This window comes from Amblyraja radiata, chromosome 13 (assembly GCF_010909765.2).
Source record: "Amblyraja radiata isolate CabotCenter1 chromosome 13, sAmbRad1.1.pri, whole genome shotgun sequence".
Taxonomy (NCBI): Eukaryota; Metazoa; Chordata; class Chondrichthyes; order Rajiformes; family Rajidae; genus Amblyraja; species Amblyraja radiata.
In genome coordinates this window covers 31,073,100-31,081,757 of record NC_045968.1, presented here as the reverse complement: position 1 = coordinate 31,081,757, position 8,658 = coordinate 31,073,100, and positions in this window count along the sequence as shown.

Below are 8,658 nucleotides of genomic sequence, written 5' to 3'. Positions count from 1 at the left end.
CTGGCCTGATGGTGCATCTCAGCAGCTGCAGGACTGCTTCGACAGGACCAACTGGGATGTGTTTGAACACTGGGACCTGGAGGTGTTCACAGACAGTGTACTGTGTTACATTAAAAACTGCATGGACACGGTCACAGTGGACAAACGCATCCGGGTCTACCCCAACCAGAAGCCCTGGATGACCCGGGAGGTCCAGCAGCTGTTAAAAGAGAGGAACACCGCTTTTAGGTCTGGCGATAGGGCTTTATACAGCACGGCCCGAGCTAACCTGAAGAGAGGCATCAGAGAGGCCAAATCAGACTACAGGAGGAAGATAGAGGACCACCTGGACAGTAACAACAGCAGGCAGGTGTGGCAGGGGATCCAGTATCTCACCAACTACAGGACCAACCTTGGAGCTGCTGAAGGTGACGCCTCGTTGGCAGAGGAGCTGAACCTCTTCTTTGCTCGCTTTGAAGTGGAGCCACCCGAGACAGCCACATCACACCACATGGTCCACAGCAGCCTAACCCTCAAGATAGAGGAGCATGAGGTGAGGTGCACGCTGCGGGCCATCAATCCAAGGAAGGCTACTGGACCCGACGGCGTCTCTGGACGCGTGCTGAAGGACTGCGCTGACCAGCTGGCTGGAGTCTGTACGAGGATTTTCAACCAGTCTCTGGCCCAGTCCACTGTTCCACCCTGTCTGAAGTCCGCAACCATAGTCCTCTTGCCCAAAAAACCCCACATTTCCAGCCTCAACGACTACCGGCCAGTCGCACTCACACCAGTGGTGATGAAGTGTTTTGAAAAACTGGTCCGGGGTCATATCACATCACTCCTGCCCCGAAGCTTTGACCCCCACCAGTTTGCGTACAGAGCGAATAGATCTACAGAGGAGCTGTAGCCACAGCTCTCCATGCTGCACTGTCCCACCTGGAGCAGCGGGGGAGCTACGTGCGGATGCTCTTTGTGGACTACAGCTCTGCCTTTAATACCATCCTTCCCCACAAACTGGTGGACAAACTGGGGGACTTGGGACTTCCACACTCCACCTGCATGTGGATAAATAGCTTCCTGTCGGGTCGCAGCCAGAGAGTCAGAGTGGGCCATCACACATCCACGGCCCTCAGCCTCAGTACCGGCTCTCCACAGGGCTGCGTGCTGAGCCCCCTGCTCTACACCATCTACACACATGACTGCACACCCGCCCACCACAGCAACACCATTGTCAAATTTGCGGATGACACTACGGTGGTGGGACTCATCTCCGGGGGGGACGAGTACGCCTACCGGGATGAGGCGGAGCAGCTGACAGTGTGGTGTGGAGAAAATAACCTGCTCCTCAACACCTTAAAGACAAAGGAAATAATAATAGACTTCAGAAAGAATAAAACGGACATGGTACCATTAATTATCAGAGGGGACTGTGTGGAGAGGGTGGCGGATTTCCGCTTCCTGGGAATCCATATTGAGGAGGACCTGACGTGGAGCGTGAACACCTCTGCGCTGCTGAAAAAGGTCCAGCAGAGACTGCACTTCCTGAGGGTGCTCAGGAAGAATAACATCACTCAGAGACTGCTGCTGTCCTTTTATCGGTGCTCCATTGAGAGCATCCTAACATACTGTGTATGCGTATGGTACACCAGCTGCACAGCGGCTCAGAGGAAAGCGCTCCAGAGGGCCATTGACAACGCCCAGAGGATTGTCGGCTGCCCTCTCCTTACCTTGGAGGACTTACACAGTTCCCGCTGCATCAAAAAATCCCAGAGTATTATAAAGGACATTTCCCACCCCGGACACTCCCTGTTTGAACTGTTACCATCAGGCAGACGGTACAGATCTACAAGGACAAGGACAAACAGACTTAAAAACAGTTTTTACCCCACTACTATAAAGGCACTAAATGTAGCCGCCAAGGAACGCAGGGGCGATACACAAGAGACTGTGAAATCGACAGAAGGATGTAGGGCTGGGTGTTTATGCGTGCTATTTTTATGATATTTATTTTAGTTGTTTATCTTTTTTTAAATATTTTACCTTGTATGTATCGTTAGCTTTTAGAAATGTTTGAATGGTGCACTGACTGGCTGACATTTTACAATTTCGTTGTACATGGTTCATGTTACAATGACAATAAAGAAACTATTCTATTCTATTCTATTCTATTCTTGAGAAATTGAGGTCTATCATCTATCCAGTTAAATTTAAGTTGATACCAACTAAGGTTATTGATCATTCGGATTTACCTATAGACACTAGGTGCATACTATGGGTTGAAGGGTTATTGTGCGAATATGCATAAACTGCATGCTCAGTTCCAAGTTGATACACTGTGGTGGTGGCATATGTTAGTCACATGAGTGCAATCAAGTCAAAGTATCCTGTCATAATTTACCCAACCTCAGTTGGCGCTGGTGTATCATCACGTAAATCAATTACAACACAGTATGGATGTTGGATCACAAAGTAATTTATGTATTTTCTCCATTCTGCCTCATCAGTCGGGTCTTGCAAGGAATTCAGCAAGATCCCGCTTCAGGGTTTTTGTACTGTCTTATGCAGCCATGATTTCCCGCAAATGTTGGGAATAATAATAGAACCTTATATGGGTATTCTAAACATAAAACTTTGTTGGTTCAGCCTGGGACTCGGGGAACCAGCCTCTGCATGAATAATCAAGTCATTGCCTTACAGAATCTGAGAAGACTGCTCCTGCGGCTCACGTTGTCAGATGATCCATGTATGTACTCACTGCAGTGAGCAGGGATAGCACCAAAAAAGCAGTACATTTCTTCTTCAGGAGATTGGAAGCGTTCTGTTTAAATGCTATGTTACATATTATACGGCACAGATACTGACGTCTTAGAGTTTTTGCTGACCTTTAAATGCTTCCCAATCCTCTACCCTCCCACTATCTCTGGCTACCTTATATGCCCTTGCCTTCAGCCGAATACTATCCTTTATAGTTTTACTGAGCTATGGCTGACTGTTCTTACCCTTACCCCTTTTTTTCTTCATAGGAATAAATTTTTCTTGAAGGTTATACAGTAGATCCTTAAATGTATACCACTGCTCATGTACCGTCTTATTCTTGAGTCTGCTATCCCAGTCAACTTTGATCAGCTCAGTCCTCATACCTTCATAATCCCCCTTATTTAGACTAAGCACCCTAGCCTGAGTTTCAACCTGCTCCCCTTCTATTTGAATATGGAATTCGACCATATTGTGGTCACTTGTTCCCAACGAGTCCCTAACTATGACATTTTTAATTAATCCTGCTTCATTACACAGGACCAGATCCAAGATTGCCTCCCCCCTTGTCGGTTCTGTGACATACTGTTCTAGGAACCCGTCTCTAATACATTCTATAAACTCTTCCTCTAGTCTACCCTGCCCAGTTTGGTTTGCCCAATTAATATGAAAATTGAAGTCCCCCATGATTACAGCAGTTCCCTTTTTACATGCGTCAACTATTTGCAGATTTATGTTCTGACTAACAGCGTCACAGCTATTTGGAGGTCTATAAATTACACCCACTAGTGTTTTTTTTCCCCTTGTTATTCTCTATCTGTACCCAAGCTGTTTCACTATCCTGATCCTTCAACGCAATATCCTTCCTCTCTATTGCCGTTATTCCCTCCCTTATTAAAAGGGCCACCCCTCCTCCCTTTCTTTCCTGTCTATCTTTTCTAATTGTCGAGTACCCCTCTATATTTAACTCCCAGTCCTGATCCCCTTGCAGCCATGTCTCCGTAATGGCCACGATATCATAACTATATATACTTAATTGCACCGTTAATTCATTTATCTTATTTCGAATACTCCGTGCATTTAGATAAAGCACTTTCAGATGATTTTTACTACCCTTCCTTTCCGTTTTTGCCCCTTTTACATCTAGAGCTTTATCTTCACACATTCTGGATCCTCCTGTCACATTTTGATTTTCCGCTTCCCCACTGATACCCTGCTCTATTTCCTCTACCCCTGCCGTTATTACCCCCCTTGATACCTCCCCCCCGCTACTTAGTTTAAAGACCTCTCTACTGCCCTAGTTATATGATTTGCCAGGACCCCAGTCCCAGCACCGTTCAGGTGAAGTCCGTCCTTACAGAACAGATCCCCCCTGTCCCAGTACTGGTGCCAGTGGCCCAAGAAACCAAACCCATTTTTCCCACACCAGTCTTTGAGCCACGCATTCAGCTTTTTAATTTTACGTACCCTCGCCGATTTGGCCCGTGGCTCAGGTAGCAATCCGGAGATCAGTACCCTCGAGGTTCTGCTTTTTAATTTATTCCCTAACTGCTCAAACTCCTTCAGCAGATCCTCCTTCCTCGTCCTTCCTATGTCATTGGTCCCCACATGGACCACGACCACTGGATCCTCCCCCTCCCTCTGCAAATTTCTCTCCAGCTTTAGGAGGATACTGCCAGTGGGACAGACACATGCTGGGACCAGGAGAATGAAGAAGCATAGTGAAAACGATCATGTGATTGACATCTAGTGAGAGCATAGCTGAAGATAACTTCATGGCTATGCAGTGTGGCCTTGAGAAGATAAGGAGTCTGGAACAAATATTTTACAAACTAACCATGATGAGAAAGAGACTATGAACAGGCAACATAATTAACAACTTTCTAGCCTGAAATGGAGCAAACATGTGTTTTATTTATTCAGTTCTGGACGGATTAACAACTACAGCCAGAAGATTTTCCAGCAACTGATGATCCGGCACCTCCTTTAATCTGGACAGAAATACAAGAAATTCTCTGGGTGGCCACAGACAGCTGGCACTCTTTTGGGACGTGTCCCTCGCTCCCAAAGGAGTTATTTGTTTACATCTGCAGTTGTTGGTGGTGATCCCTCGATTTTGTGCCATTCTCAGGTTATTTTGGTTACATTTAACCCTAGCTATGGTTTCTAGGTAAGGTCCAAGTGACAATCGTGGTGCCAAGCATAAGCACATTTAATTTACTTTTAATATTTGTTTTATTTAAGTTTCTAGCTGACAATGGTGCTTTAGATCGGGTGGCGCCACCGTTGTGGCAGCCTCGCCAACAGTCTGTGTGTCCTTTCTTATGTTTTTATTATTTAAAGTATGTTCTAAAATTTTGTTTCACAGTTGCTTGGTTAGTTTACGTGGGGGGAGGGGAAATAGGGGGACATTTTTTTGCAGTCACTTACCTCGACGGAGATGCGATATTCTCCATGTCACATCTCCGCCCCACCTCCCCATTGCGGCCTAACAACGTGAAGTGGTGTGGCCTTTCCTGGAGACCGGCCCGGAGCGTCAAGCCACGGGCGCTGCGCGGACTTATCATCGCGGAGCAGGGGATCTTTTGCTGAGGATCACCAGAAGAAGAGCGCGGGACCTGTGGACTTTAACACCGTGAAGCCCGCGGTCTCCGGTAAGAAGTGGCCGACTCGGGAGTTCCATGCCGCGGAGTGTTCCAATCCGTCCTGACGCCGGAGTTCCGATCATCCCGACGAGAGGGCTTGGACATCGGTCCGTCGGTAACGGCAAGTGCAGAGGGTTCAAGGCCCTGACCACGGGTGAACAAAGAGGAAGATGATTGAACTTTATTGTCTTCCATCACAGTGAGGAATGTTGATTCCACTGGTGGATGTTTATGTTAAATTTATTTTTTGTGTGTATAGTTTTTTGTGTATATTTTTCTTTTCACGTAGTATAGCTATATGTAACAATGTTACAAAATTTTGAGATTTTAAAAATCAAGTCTGCAATTTATCCCATCAGATAAAGCATAAAAAGAAGTTTAATTTGACACCTAATTCACTTTCATATCTCAAGTATTAAAAAGGTTATGGCCATTTTCATACTCGGAAATTAGCATCTTGTTCCCCATTGATTTTCTATGGACATAACAAAAAAGCTGTGATCGTGGGCAGTCAAAAGCCCATAACTTTCTTAAAAATTAAGAGAACTGAATGAAATTTTCAGTTATCATAGATTGAAGCATTCTGAAACAAATATAAAACAATCTTACTTGGATGACCTGAAATTAAAGCATATAATTAGTTAGTTACCCAATTGTAGCTAATTCCAAACTTCAATTACTAGATCTAAACATCTATCCATTTCTTAAGAAAAGATTAACATTTTTAAATAGCCTAAGTGTCCAAATAACATTAACACAAGAATTCACAATAAAACATGATTTTTAAATCTCATTTACATTAATTTATAGGCCAAATGGAAGGAATTTAGTGTTCAATTGCTGTAAATTAATGGCCATTTAAATCAGCTTTCGAGTGGGATCCTGTGGAACGCGCTGGTTTGGAATGTTCCCATTGCGGTAGATTTGTGCCCCAAATGCCCAGAAAAATACTGCGGGATTTAATGGGGCCCCAAATTAGCTACTCGCAACATAAAACTTTGTATAAAGGGATCTTAAGAAGCGCTTTTTAATGTAAAAATAAACAACCTACCTTCCGTTGTCCCCTGTATGAGATCCGGCCCGTTGTCGGCGGTCGCGGGTTTAGAGGTTAATTTTTAACTTACTATAATAATTAAATAAACTCAGGGTCCCTACCTGGTCGGAGATGCAGCTTTTCTCTGGGCTGCAGCTTCGACCCGTCCCCGCGGCCTACTAGCGGGCCTGGAGCGGCGTCTCCTGAGGGGACTGCTGGAGCTTCGGCATCGGTGGCGGCGGCGGCACCGACTCAGCAACGGTGGCACCGGCACCGGCTCAGAGGCGGCACCGGCTCGGCCGCGGCGGCGGCAGCACCGGCTCAGCGATGGCTGCGGCGGCACCGGATTAGCAGCGGCGGCGGCACCGGCTCGGCGGCGGCACCGGTTCAGCGGTGGCGGCGGCGGCACCGGCTTAGCAGCGGCGGCGGCACCAGCGGCAGCGGTACCGGCTCGGCATTGGCGGCGGCGGAGCTGCGGGTCGGAGGACGGCGGTGCAGCGCTGGAGCGCCATTGCGGGGCTGGCGGTGACTTCGCTGAAACTCCGGTAACTGGAGCTGGGTCCGTTGCGGAGCTGCGGGTCTGTGGAGCGGCTGCGGGCGGCGGCGCTGAACTTTCCATCGGGAGCCTGGGATCTCCTGATGAGATCGCCAGTTGAGCTCCATTCGGCGTGGCCCTGTCGGCTCCGGAAGCCACGGTCTCGAGTAAGGAGGCCCGACTATGGGTGGACATGGGGATGGGACTGGACTTTGTGCCTTTCCCCACAATGGGAACCATTGTGGGGGGATGTTTTGATGTTGAAACTATCTATTACTGTCATGTTGTATTCTTTTTTTATGTGCTGCATGGCAAAAAGAATTTCACTACACCTAAAGGTGTATGTGACCAAATAAATTTGAACTTTGAACTTTGAACTTAAATAAACCCGTAAAATGTAAAAATAGCACCAGCGAACGAAACTTGAAGTGATTTTTCGTCAGCAACTTAGTAGGCTGAACAAGCTCGATTTGAACAGCCTAGGAAAAATCGCGTTTTAAACCCGCCCCCCTCTAATAGGCGCCAAAATCGCACACACGGGCTGGGGCAGATCTTCAGCGACGCTTAAGGTAGGTTTTGCAACATACCTACTATATGGTAACTCAAATTTCACTGTACCTTAGTTGGATAAGTAACAATAAATGCGAACTTGAACTTGAACTTGAAACATTGAATGGGTAAGGTCTTAGGTGTTGGGAGAAGAATAAGCCCTTCGGCCCATCAAGTTTACTCTGCCATTCAATCATGACTGATCTATCTCTTCCTCCTAACTCCATTTTCCTGCCTTCTCCCCATAACCCCTGACACCCATACTAATCAAGAATCTATCCAACTCTGCCTTGAAAATATCAATTTCTTAGCCTCCACAGCCATCAGTGGTAATGATTTCCACAGATTCATCACCCTTTGACTCAAGAAACTCGTCCTCATCTCCTTCCTAAAGTAACGTCCTTGAATTCTGAGGCTATGACCTCTGGTCCTAGACTCTTCCACTAGTGGAAACATCCCCTCCACATCCACTCTATCCAAGCCTTTCACTATTCGAGTATAATTAGTGGGTTAGAGGAATACTGTTGTATCATTATTATGTCACCTCTGTTGGTTCAGCAAATTGGATAATCTGGCAAGGCTCTGGGACCAAGGATGCTGGAAAATCAGTGGTGGACCTGATTTAACTGTTAACCGTGAAATGTTGCTGATGAGGAAAGGGGATGACACAGCCTGGGGGTCGCTCGGTAGTTGGAACTTCGCCCTCGGACGGCGTCAAAACCGATGCCATGGAAAACCTGCGGTCCGTGTGGCAACGGCTGCCACCGACTGAGGGTCCACCTGGCATTGGTAAAAAAAAAACCAGGATGGTGAGAAATGAAGTACCAGCTGGTAACAATAACTATCACCCTTGTGATTATGAGTTATGTGCAGGTAGATAAGTGATGTTCATGGCATGATGTTCGACAGAGACATTGTGGGCCGAAGGGGCTGTTCTTGTGCTATATTATTCTATGTTGAGGAGAGACCTGATAGAAGTACAGTATATCAAATGATGAAAGCCATTGAAAGCAGAGGCAGTCAAAACCTTTATACCAAGTTGGAAATATCAAATACTCGAGGACATTGTTTTAAAGTAAGAGGGGTAACGTTTAAAGGAGGTGTACATGGTAAGGTTTGTCTCATGGCGAGTGGTGCATAACTGGAACACACGGCTGTGATAG